Below are 13,675 nucleotides of genomic sequence, written 5' to 3' on the forward strand. Positions count from 1 at the left end.
ATATATTGTAAAAATGTTTTCAGAAAAATGTAGAACTTATATAAGTATAGCTCATAAACGATCAAACTGTAGAATTTTTACATGTACGTAAAAACCTATTCGTTTCCTGCAAACAAATCTTTGAAAAAAAGAAAAACATATCGGGCAGCATAGGACGGACAGAGAAGGCAGTTTTCAAAAAGCATAATGTTTGGGAAATTAACTGACCGGAACAATCGCGTACTAGAGTTTAAGATTACCTGCTTATATTATACTTTTTTATATTTGTGAATATAAAATATAATCGTACGAATGCAAGTTATTTGAGATTTGGTTAGTTATGGGCCAAATTTATGAAACTTTTAGAAGTGCCTGCGGCACCTCGAAGGGGCTGCCGCATCGTCGAAATGCCTGCGGCACTTTTTCAAAATTGGCATAACGTTCAAATTCGGAATTTTCTGGAAACATTTTATGTTTTAGCAGATCACATGTCATTTATAAATATGATTTACGACGGCAGAGACGGCATCGTTTTGGACAGCGAAAAGAAATGAGTCTAAACAGTCACTGATGTGAAAAAATCACGTTTCATTCCAAACTTATTTGTCCTTACGTTTCTAGGAATTTGATCTTTTGCCACAAATTTAAGCATGGATATGTAGATAAGATACATTTACACCCCGCTACATTCCCCGATTTTTGAAAAAATGCTTCATGCAGTTACAAAATGATAAAAATGACAAAAATCACTCACCGATCTCGCTCGTTTTGTAAACATTGACGAAGTACCTGCGGTACAGGAAGCGAAGTGCCTTCAATCCTCGTCGGCACAGGCAGTGCCGCAGGCACTGTTTAGTACCCGTGCCAAATTTTTTATCCGATGTATGAAATAAAATGTGTTTTCAGTTTCATGGCATAGTAGAGGAAGGTGACATGTGTGTTGCAAATGCATTTAAAATACGAATCCTGGTATTTTGGTATTGTTCGGGTGTTTAATTATATGGTGTTTAATATTAGAATACTGTTTACACATAAAAATAGCAGAAATAACTTCTCGCAAATGCAAAAATCTTGCAATATTTAGTTTATAGTAAGTCAACTATATTTTTTGTATAAAGGCACCTATATTATGTCACAAATATTACGTCCCAGAGCTTAGGAGCTGAGGTATTTGTGAGGGGTGTCTGTTTCCCTTCCTTTATCCTCCGGCATATAGGCCTAATTAGGCCAGTTTTTAATCTTTGTATAAGGCTTTGTTTATTTTAGTGTGATTATAGCCCCTATTGAAAGGGCCAGTCAATTTTGGACTATGAGACACCTTTTTCTCTGTGCACATTACTTCCCGAATCCTGTCCTTGCAGGCCAGGCGGACTGACGGGATTCGAACTTCGACCTCCCGCTCCGAAGGCGGACGCTAGGCCAACAGAGACGGGGGGAGAGAGAAATGTGACATGTGATCTTGACGCATCATGGCTACGTCGTGATGTCGCGCGTGCTGAAAAGTTTATGATAAGTCTTTTTTCAAGATAGATCGATCAAGTCTCCAAGGATGACAACTTTAGAAAGAGAGGTAATATTCTTTTGTTTAATTTCAATGAATTTAGATTTAAATTTAATCTATACTGTACAAATTAATTTATTCTCGACTTCAAAATAAGTTCTTTTCAAAATGATTTCTTTACTGTAGAGAGTAGAGAAGAGATCAGAGAAATTAAAAGCTATAGGATCGACCGTGTAGTCATCAGGTGAGCGGTTACGTTCTACAAGTTTACCAATACGACATGGCACCAATGTTAATTAAATGTAAGGTTATAGGTTAGAGACCACCAGTTGTTTTCACATAGACTTACATTGTAACATTATGGCGTGTACGGCCTTCCATACATCGAAACATGTATATCTAATTACAAGTTTTTCAAGAACTATCTTAGTTCTACCAAAATATCGGACGAAAAACATATGAATAGTGATACTTTATTTAAGTAATTTTCGTGTGAATGAGATGACCCCCTGTTTACATCATTGACATGCGGGAGAAATTCGTTTGATAGAACTTTTTTCAATACACATAAAATGTAGCAAATTTTGTCAAAATGTATAATAAAATACTGTAAATGCAGTGAAAAAAATATCAATTTTGAAAAAATAATCACTTCCTGGGTTTGTTTACATGACTGACCAATCAGAACGCACAGACGTTACATTATTCCCAGGTATACACTTACCTCATTCCCAGTAAGTTCCCTGTAATTTTTTGAATTGGTGGTCTCTGACCTAATATTTGACCCCCGGACGTTAAACAAAATGGAAATTGCAGTTCTGAGTTCATGTTTGAAAATGTCCGAAGTAGCGTGGATGCGCATTGGTATAGGGTTGGTTGAACTCCATACTCTGAGGTCGCGAGTTCGAATTCCGTAAGCATAATTTGACTGTGATCTTCACAATACCTTCCTTCCAGGCGAGTACTGGCCAGAAATCCAGGTAGCAGTCGTTTAAGGTAGAATATGTGCATGCAATTAAATGTAGCAAAATATAAATTGATCGACACATGTATAACAGAGTTTTTGACGGGCCTCAAATTGTCAACATCCGTTGCTGACAATAACTGTAGCTATTATAACAGTATTTTCACGTGCAAATGGCTTTGAAAGGCATTTAAGGGAACCCGTTTTCAAAATCTACTTCATCAGTTTATGTACGGGGCGGGTCCATGGTGTAGAATCTAGGGAATACATATATAGATAAGTTTGTATTCTCTGAAACCTCTCGCTGATGGAGGGTCATGGATTCGGGCCCCGCTACTGACCACGATTCTTTATCTAAGAAAGTAGGCAGTTGCTTACGGACTTTTTGGTCTAGTACTGGTCCTTCCCAGGAACTAAAGTTAGGTGAACTGCCCGCCCTATATAGCAGAAATAATGTTGAAAATGGGCGTACAACCGAACAAACAAACATCATTTATGTACACGTTACCTTTGTGTAGACAAATAATAAACACCACTATAAATCTCATTCATGCTAGGAAGTTAAATCTAGCACTTGCAGAACATAATTTTCGTTATAAATGATAAGGACCACGTGCGTAACCCTTACCATGCTATGAAAATTGTCGTCTGCTAAAATTGTCGTCTGCTCTTTCTTATAAACTTCATCAAATTTAATCAAATTTGACAGAAGTATTAACAGAGTGGCAAACATCTTAGATCCAGATCAGACACCGAGCTACTCGGCGTCTGATCTGGATCCAATCTGTTCGCAAGGCCAAGAAGGTTTGGATCAGCGTGATAAGGGTTAACTTACAAACGACTATTTCGTTCACTTCGGTGGTGTAGTGGTGAAGGTAAGATCGCTGACTTGTAATCACAAAACTTAAGGGTCGTTTGTTCCAGTCCCGCTACCGATCTTTATGCGAGCAAGCAATTTGTTACTGAGAATAGGGGTCTTGTCCCTCCCAAAACAAAATATAGTTGCTAAGTATTACATTAAAGTTTTGGAAAATAACGGAGGTGCCTCAGTTCAGTGTTATATGTAAAATATAGGTGCTTTATATTTTGATGAAATCGTGTTTTTAAGAGTAGAAATTAATTCAAAAAATAGGTTTCTTTTCTTTTACTGTTTCTATGGATAAAAATTGAATATATTTGAAAAAATCTATGCTCAAAACATAACAAATCTTTAAAAAAAATGCAATAAACGATTTCCATTTGGCGAAAACTGCTGAAGCTTTTCATTTTGTTTTCATGCAGGTGGAAGCTTGGAAGTTACTTATGTTCAGTGATAACATCAATAAAATCAAGTTACGTCTCTAAAGTCGTATTTTTCCACGTACTCGCCTCCTGCTCCATAGCGTGTTTACATTTTTTGTACGTAAAAGTTCGTTGCTTATACCAAAAAGTGAAGGCACCGCAAGTTTTAACAATAAGTGTATTCGCTTAGAGCCATATTTTGGGTCCCGTGCGATTGGAAAAAAGATTAATGGTGACATATACCAATCTGTTCCGTAACGTCTGCAGTTCATTCTAAGCCATGTCGCCAGTGTGAATTCTGCGACTGGACCGAGTTATGACGTCATCAAAATGGCGGCCATTTTTTAAAAATTGAAATATATCATCATCTTCAAATGATTAATAGAGTTGTTTGTTTTTGTTGCTGAAAGTGAATTTTGTTGTAGTTTTCATTGTTTACATACATAATCATTAGCACTATCTTATCTTAAATAAAATGAACGTCATTTATACAATATTAAAGATATATTATGCCCAAATTTCATATTTGAATATATGAACAATTATCGCATATCATTTATGGAATTATAAAATAACCATGTATGTGAGCATAAAAGGTGGTGTGTAAGGTTTAAATACTACATACTAATTAAGGTGTAAGTAAACACAGTATGAATATCTTACGCTACTAAAACTCTGGAAGTTTGTTTGAAACAAATGTTGTTACTTTACAGACGTTTAATTGTGATTGCAGTATACACAGTTAGTTTATATATTTAGCCAAAGTAAAGATGTTTAATGGGGATTTACTAGATTTAGATCAATTTGCAATGAGGAAATATTTATGTAAAAGGTGAGCATAGTACATCTTTAAATGGACGTGAAATAAAGGAAGCTTTGTTGAAGTAATTTCTATGCTGCATCGTAATTATATATAATTCAAAAATAGAAACCTGTTGATAATTATCTAATAGTAATAATCTTGCATAATTGAAAACAGTAATAATAGATTAGACAAACTTTTACCAAAAGCACAATCACGACCCTTCAAAATTGTATATTAATATACTTTAATATAATACTACATGTATCTCTCTCTGAATGAGTGCACTCTTTGCTTTCTAGTGACTTCTTCTCTTGCTATTTAACACAGTTGGACATAACTATAGAATAAAAGAGTATAACTATATCTAATTTATCTTTCACATTTATGACTTATTTTCTACTTTTCGTTGCTGTTGTTGTGACATTCATGTATCTTCGCTATTGACCCATACAAATTGATGTGTCGTTGCCAAACCCTTTAACCATGAAATATTATTCTTCAGTAAAATATACACAGCATTCAGTGAAAACTGACATGATGTCTGAGGAGCATTTACAATCATTTCAGAAATGTTTAAGCCGCTGTATGAAACATCAATAAATTTGCTTCTAATATTTTCTTGACAATGTTTTAACATATGTTCGTTAATATCTACTCAGTATTATTTTATATCTGTAAATATGTATCAAAATGTCTGATCACATCAACACTAAGCTCCAGTAGCACAACTTTGCACGACATGGAAACAGTGTACGGGTATGATACATTAAACATACGGTGGTTAAATGTGCCCTAGCGTTTATGCAAAAGTCTTTTCTACCATTCGAGAATACATTTAATATGATGATCGTGATTTCTCTTACATAGACGGATTTTGCATGTTGGTAAAGAGATTGATAGAGCCGCGTCAGTAGGGACACAATGGATCGCGCTAAAATCGTGTACGAAACGATTATTGTTGCAAAAGCAATAGATTCAAATATGACTGAAAATAAACAAACGCCCCTTGTACTAACTAGAAGTGTTATAATGGTTCTTTTAGGAAACAAGAGCACCGCAATGCGGAGCAGTATACGCCGAAGGTATGACATGTGACCCATAAGTGTGACCTAGATCTTGAAGCCAGTCATCCGAAACATGCACTCTGTATGTTCTCTTGATGTGGTGAACATTTGTGCCAAGTGTCTTTAAAATCCTTCAAGCAGTTCAAGAGTTACAGAATGGACACGAAACAAGAGTCATATTTGTGAACATTTGTGTCAATTTCTTCGAAATCCTTCAAGGGGTTCAAGAATTACAGAGCGGCCACGGAATTGCTTACGGACGGACGGACAGACGGACACCGGCGTCATAGTATAATACGCCCCCTTCTGGCTTAGAAAAGAAAGTGTTTATTTGTTTTCTGTCAAGACAGGCAATAGCAAATATTAGTTGTTGAAAGAGGCCAATGCTCTGTGGGTGAAAAATTACAAACGGCGATCAAAAAGTCTTACAATATTCCGAATACGTCTAGATTCGGCAATAAACACAAAATATGCCAAACTATTGTCGATGAAGCGAATATATAGCAATTCAGTTTTTGGACGGAAAGATTAACAAACAAGTACTTTCCCCTACAGCTACATTCTTTAGAATAAAATGATACTCATCCCCAAGGCTAGTACTTACAGGACCGTGATAATCAAGATCTTATTTGGAAGTCCATACCTATTTCATTGCATGTTTTCTACGTTGGTTGATTCTGGGTCCTTCCGCGGAAAGCAAGAATGACAATTTGAACATGTCAAGGACAGTCACGTTCCCAACTCGTCACAGAATCTTATGTGCTTGACCCTTGCATGTACACATACATCCACAAACCTACTGCAACTTTTCTTGGTTATAACTAATAATATTTACAGGTTGCAGCCGGTGTATCATACATTAAACATCAAGAGGTATAGAACTAAAATACTTCTTACACGGGTTATATATTTATGTAAGACTACTCTTAGCCCATTAGAATCAGATAGCTAATAATAATCCTTCTCTAATTAGGTTGTCTATATTCCAAGAAACTTTGTGAATGGTCGCCATATGTTCTTTGCTGTTGACAATTGTGATACACATAAACAGCTACAGCAGTATTGGAATATGATGACATTCGTATAGTTTGATGGTATAGCATATATCAAACAAATATATTTAACAAGAAAATAATATGTTGAAATAAAGTGGGTGGGGTAAGATATATTTTTATTATTTCACATTATTTAATTATTAATATACTTTAATATTGTTATTACATTGACAACACATATTCTAGGATGGAAAACCAGAGATAATAAGATCAAGTTTTGCTGTGTAATATAAATAAATACTGAATTACGCAAAGTTATATTTTCATACTTGGCCGCCATTTTGATGACGTCATAGATTGCTCCAGTCGCGGAATTCGGACTGGCGACATGTCTTTTTGTGACACTCAGACATGGTCTAACAGTTTGGTATATGTCGCCATTAATCTTTTTTCCGATCGCACGGGATCCCCGTTCTGAATACACTAAATATAGGATTGATCATACACCGATACAGAAGAGCAAACTTTTCTTGGTCTAGATTCCCGGTTTAATAAAGAACCAGGATGAGATGTAGTGATTGCGGAATCTTTCATAGATGCAATCAATGAATAACACCATTTCTGGTTAAAATTTAAAGAAAAAAGCTACCAAGACAGAACATACTCAATGTCATCGACGACTCTTCAAACTATAGAGGCTATTGGCCGGGTAGTCATTCAACAACTGTACATTGTACGCACAATGGCACCAGACCAGAAATAGTTTATATCTTGCTTTTTATCATAATTTCTTATAAAAAAATTAAATAAAATTATCTTTCTTGTTAATGTAGCTTTAAAACATCTTATTTCTAACGTAAGTAATATTTTCGTGTTATTTTCATTTATTTAAACAAATTTCACAGCTTAAAATACTTACAGCAGTACCCCTCGTCCGACATTTTATGGAAAAATCGTTCTGCCTGCTTCTAGTATTCTCATGGATATTGTTGAAATGCAAATAAAAAGCCGAAGCTGTGTTCCTTGAATAGACCAGTGTCAATGCTTTTGAATTTTACATTTAGATATATAGGTCACGGGCTTCGTTTCCATGGCAACATCAATTTAATTCAAGAAACCACAATTTTCTCCTGAAATTTGAACATTTATAGACCTTAGTTTTAGTAAATAAGTAACAAATTATCAACGGAAACTAAAAAATAGGTTTTACAAATCAAACTGCCCAATTTCTATTTAAAAATGGCCATAATAAGTAACCTTTCACCTAGCTATATTCCCAATAACATCAGTTACCATCATCCATTTTCTTACATTCCGCATAACATTTCAATATATCTACATAAAAGAAGCAAAATATTGATCATTATTCAGAGCGAAAGACTCATAAAAAATATTTCAGCAAATAATGGTTGTTTAAAAATAGTTCAAATAAAGAAAATGCACAGAATTACGTATTTTCAAAATAAAAGCTTTTAATTTTGCGCGGTAATTGACACGTAACGTCATGACATCAATGCCGTCATTTTAAGGCAACAATGTTTTGAAGCGTTTCTGCTGAAATATATCCATTATTTTTGCATTATTAAACCATTCCGCATCAGATCGAAGACTGGTTCATGATTTTTTTCAGAAGAATGGATATACAAACACATTTAGTTTGTCGTAAACGTCGTCGTAAATCGTCACGTTAGCTTCCGGTTGGACATGCGCACATACAAATATTAAGATAACCTACCTCCTTACTTGGTTATTTAATCATGCTTATAGCCACTTCAGACCACCTGTTGCCGTTTATAACACGTTATAACAAATTGCATGCCGTGATTTATGGTAAATATATATGGTTTTTAACATTTTACCTTCTGTCGAATGGCATTGGCATTTTAACCTTTAGCCTGCTGGCGGCAAGTGATTCTGCTTTTACGACCAGTGCAGACAAAGATTAGCCTGCACATCCGTCACTGTTCGCTGTTCAGTCAGTAAATTTACAGTGAACAGCCCTTCGAATAATAAGTGGTACTGCCCAAATTAAATGATGGACCAGTCCATTGTAGAAATTTAGCAGGGTAAAGATTTAAAAATAATAGAACTGGAAACATTTCAAAACAATACTTTTGAAGGACACTCGTATTTTTATAATGAATAGTTATGAAATGTACGTGCAAGCTTTTCTTTCATTTTCAGGGTGGGTTGATGTTGATATACACCTGTGCTGTGCCCGATCTGCCAAAGTTGCCTGACGAAACGACAGTTGATAGTAAGGTTGGAAATGCAAACTCACCAAAGGACAATAAATATATATTTTAACGACTTTGTTAAATCAAATGAAAATAAATACACATGAAAGGTCATTCTAGGTGGTGGTCCAGAGGTGTGAAATGAACTCCCTTATGAAATCAGAAATTGTGACACTTTTTACATCTTAAACTGTAACTTTGAACAAAACTATGTACACTGTCTCTCTTTATATACTTTTTATATATTGTAGTCCCTTGATTAAACCTAACTTACTTGTCTTAACATTACAATCTTCTGGATCACACCATACTTGCAGGGGTCGAACGTATAGTGTTGTTGTGGGAGTCTTTATGTGAGGAGTTGTTGTTGTGGGAGTCAAAATGGCGGAAAATGACGTTTGTTTTTTTGTCGAGAATTTTCTGAAAACTTTGTAAATGTAACATTGTTTGCAGTTTTCTCTTAATTTCAATATGGCCAGTCCAGAGAGCTATGTTTTGGCTTTAATCGACATCAATCGTTGGCTAAATAGATTTAAGAACAAAAAAGTTATTGAAGGCACCAGTTAGCTGATTGGGGTAATATTTTGAAAGACCTTCACTTTTTTTCTCCATTTTAACATATCTAAATCCTACTCAGGCCTCTATGTTGTTAACTATGATTAATCACAACAATCTCCCACAACAACTCCTCAAATAAAGACTCCCACAACAACACTTTTCTTTCGACCCCCTGACATGAGGCGCGTATTGTCAGTTGGTTGTTTCAACCTTCTGGACAGGTACTTTTCTGTTGTCAGTTGGATATTTAGACCTTCTGGGCAGAAATACTGTGTAATTCAACTCCGCATGAAATGCATTGAAAGTGGTTATTTATTCAACATTCGTTTCCATATTTGCTGGTACAGGCTCAATGAACATCATAGCATCAGGGAGTGATGTGTAGCATGTTTGAAGTAATAAATGATGGGAATTTGAACCTCAATAGGCAGCCCGTTTGGCGTACCTTGTAAGGCTTTTAAGTACTGGTATCCGCCAGTAAGTGTGTATGTGTTCTGGTTAAACGTCTTTTCCAACATTTTTTCAGTCATATAAACGACGGTGTCTACTTGTAGCAGTGAGCACAATGCCCAACTTTATAGTGCCGCCTTACTGTAATATCATGCCGAGGACACGTGCCATGATACCCCACCTAGTCACATTATACTGACATCGGGCTGACTAGACCTAGTACTATCCTCTTAATGCTGAGCGCCAAGCGAGGAAGACACTATTTTAGTAACATCTTTACGTCTTTGGTATGACGCGGCCCGGGATCGAACCAACGACCTCTCGCACTCGAAGCGGGCGCTCTACTTCTAGGCTGCCGAGGCGGTTGGGGTAAGATAGCCTCAGAGGGGGAATGGTGCTGTTATGGCTGTTCGTTTCCATATTTCCTGACTTGTTACTCTGACCAACACAATTCACAATATCACTGCATTTGTGTACACTGTTCATTCTTCCCATTCATGAGTTCTCAGACATTCTTCATCACTTTTATCTACATCTAAAAATTGTATTCATTATGTATTATATTCATTTGATTTTACCTTGTCATGTCTGTACCAAGAAAAGGAACCCATGATGACGATCAGAGTTTTCTATGGAAGCCCTGGAGGGACAATTGACTTCCGCACTTCCCACTTTTGACTTCTAAGTAACTTTTACACTTCTCACTTCCAACTTTTTGACTTCCTACTTCAAACTTCCGCACTTCTAACTTCCGGACTTCTGACTTCCAACTTCCTGACTTTCGACGTCTGATTTCCAACTTTCACAATTCTTACTTCCGACTTCTTGACTTCTTACTTCCTTCTTCTAACTTCCGCACTTCTGACTTCTAACAGCCGCACTTCTGACTTCCAACTTACTTACTTCCGACTTCCAAAGAGGGAAAGTTTGAAGTCAGAAGTTTTAAAGTTGGAAGCCGGAAGTCAGGAAGTTAGAAGTCAGAAGTTGGAAGTCAGAAATAAGAAGTTTGAAAGTTAGAAGTCAGAAATCAGGAAGTTAGAACTACGAAGTTTGAAGTGTGGAAGTTGGAAATCAGAAGTCAAAAGTAAATAAGTTAGAAGTAAGAAGTGTGGAAAATGTAACTAAGAAATGAGAAGTTCGCACGTTATAAGTTGGAAGTGAAGAAATTGAAAGTCTATAGTCGAAAGCGAGGTAGCTAAAAGTTAGAAATGAGGAAGTTGGAAAGGTGGAAGTTAGAAGTCAGAAGTGCGAAAGTTAGAAGTTGGAAGTAAGAAGTCGGGAACTTGCAAGTGAGAAGTGCAGAAGTCAGAAATTAAAAGTAGGAAGTACGGAAGTCAAATGTCCCACCAGGGCTTCCATAGTTTTCCATGCAATTACATATTCTTCGTTTGCAATTTCGGCATTTTCTAGTTTTCTATGTGTCAGGATACGAGTTATATAACCCTGGGAAGTGCCTACGCCTTTAGTATCTTGAACAATGAAATGGGTCCAATCGCTAAGGTGACTATGTCTTAGACTAGCTGACAAACGATATAGAATGTCCTTTGTTAAAACGTATAGCTGGTGAGACCAGATATCTCATACATAAATTTTCCTCTGGCTACCTGCCTAAATGATTCGTGTACCAATGATTCGTAAATGATTTCAATTATGAGGTAGATAATTGCAGGTATCAGGCAAATCACTAAATGTTTCAAAATAACAATCTTCAATAAATAATAATTAGCTCAAACTCCTATAGGCTGGAGACTCTATACTTGACTGGTCTTTTCGTTGAAGTTCCCGTCATACAATGTCTTTGAATCAATAATATACGAGTCCAATCGCATAGATGATCGGCCTCTGTCCTCTTAATTGAAGTTGCAACTCTATACGACTCCTGGATGCTCAGCGCCTGTATGCTATCACATGTAGCATTCAGCTACCATATAGGTATATCCCCTGACCTTTGACTTATGAGCTAGTGTCATAATACTTCTCCTGAACTGTGTTGGGACTATTATTTGTTTAATTACTCTGTCCTTCTTCTCCTCAAAGGTTCTAGATAATACGTTTTTCTTTACTTCATACTGAAACTTGAAACCTTTTTTTGTTTTCAATTTCTTTCTATCTGAATCAAAAGTCCAAAGTTTTTTTAACGTCTCATCATTTTTCTGAGCATTTTTTATTTGCTCAACATTAAATTTCGCTCTTTGGCTTTGCAAACCTCGGATGGTTTCGTGGTTTCTACATTTATTGCATGCTAGGTTTTCGTCATTCCAGTTGTAGCAACATCTTCGCCGGATGAAGTTTGTCTTTCACCTCGGGTTTGCCAGTTTAAGATTGGTTTGTCTGAAACTCCTTTTATGTTTCCGATTATCAAATCGCATGTCATGGTCGGCAAAACCATTTCCTCAACTTCACCTATAAAATATGGTGTATGAACCTGTATCTTTGCTGCAGGAACTGTCCTTGAACGTCCATCAATCGCAACCATAAGATACCTCTTGTCTAACATTTGATTCTCTGATACAAGATATTTCCTGACAGCTGCCAGCTCACACCCTGTATCTCTCAAAACCTGAACGTCTTTATCACCTATATATCCTTTCTTCAACATCAAGTTCCTTTCACCTGTTGCTGAATCAATGGTACAGGTGCTTGCTATGACCGAAACGCATTGTCTATCTGCTAACATAAGTCGTTCATCTTCTATGGTGTCTTTTACCTTTTTGTCATCTAATGATACAGCTATGTATGAAGCTGACAGTTTCCTGTCATCATACTGTCTGTCTTTATGCTCCTGATCTTTCTTTCTCCAGTCTTTGGAGGTAGAATCTTGTATTCCATGATTATCTTTCTCCTCGTAGGATCCCCTACTGGCTAAAGCAGCACGGCTTATTTTCCTCTTGGATAAGTCTCTGCATTCTCGTGCAATATGACCTTCCTTATTACATATGAAACATGTAGGCTTTTTAAAAGCTGGCCTTTCTCTTTGTGTAGGCTGAGACACTAGCGGTCACTCGGTCGAAGGCTGCGGCTCCTTGATGCATGACAAATTACTTCTATTCATCCGGTTAGATGTGATAGAGCCACCACGAGCCTTAATATATTGTTCTGCCAACTGTGTAATCCCAGCTCTCGACTTTGCAACTCTTTCTTTTAGAATAAAGCAAGGTTCTTGGAACAAGTTTGGATGAACTGTTCTCTGATCATAAGATCTTTCAGCATTTCAAACGTATTGTCAACTTCTGCCTTTTCTGCCCATCGACTGAAATATCTGTCCTGCCTTGCCATGAACTGAAAAACAGTTTCGCCGCGCTCTGGCTTGCATTCCCTAAACTTTAATCTGAAACCTTCCTCTGGTAACTGATAACGCTTCAGAACTGCTTTCTTCAATGCAGGATAGTCATTGGCTTGGTCTGGAGGCATGCTTGTATATACGTCCAGGCCTTTTCCTGTGAGTAATGAGCTGAGGCTCACAGCCCATGTCTCCTCTTTCTATCCCTGGCTTTTTGCAAACCGCTCAAATCGTTCGAGGTAGGCATCTATATCATCTTTACTTTCTTCGAACTTCGGGAGCCTTGGCCGTTATGTTTTACTACTCAGGTGCTCAGTACCTTTATCAGCTCCTAAAGCTCCGGCTTCAGCTTTTATTTTTAAGATTTCCAATTCCTGCTCTTTCATAACTCGTTCTTCCTCTTTTAAAGCACGTTCCTCTTTCAAGCGTTCAATCTCAAACCTTTTCTTCTCAGCCTGTTCAAGCTCGAACAGTCGTTTCTTCTCAGCTTCTTGAGCCTCAAACCTACATTTTTCATCATCATGACGTCGCCTTTCCTCATCTCGTCTCAACATACGCTCT

Source organism: Mercenaria mercenaria, chromosome 16, assembly GCF_021730395.1.
Source record: "Mercenaria mercenaria strain notata chromosome 16, MADL_Memer_1, whole genome shotgun sequence".
Lineage (NCBI taxonomy): Eukaryota > Metazoa > Mollusca > Bivalvia > Venerida > Veneridae > Mercenaria > Mercenaria mercenaria.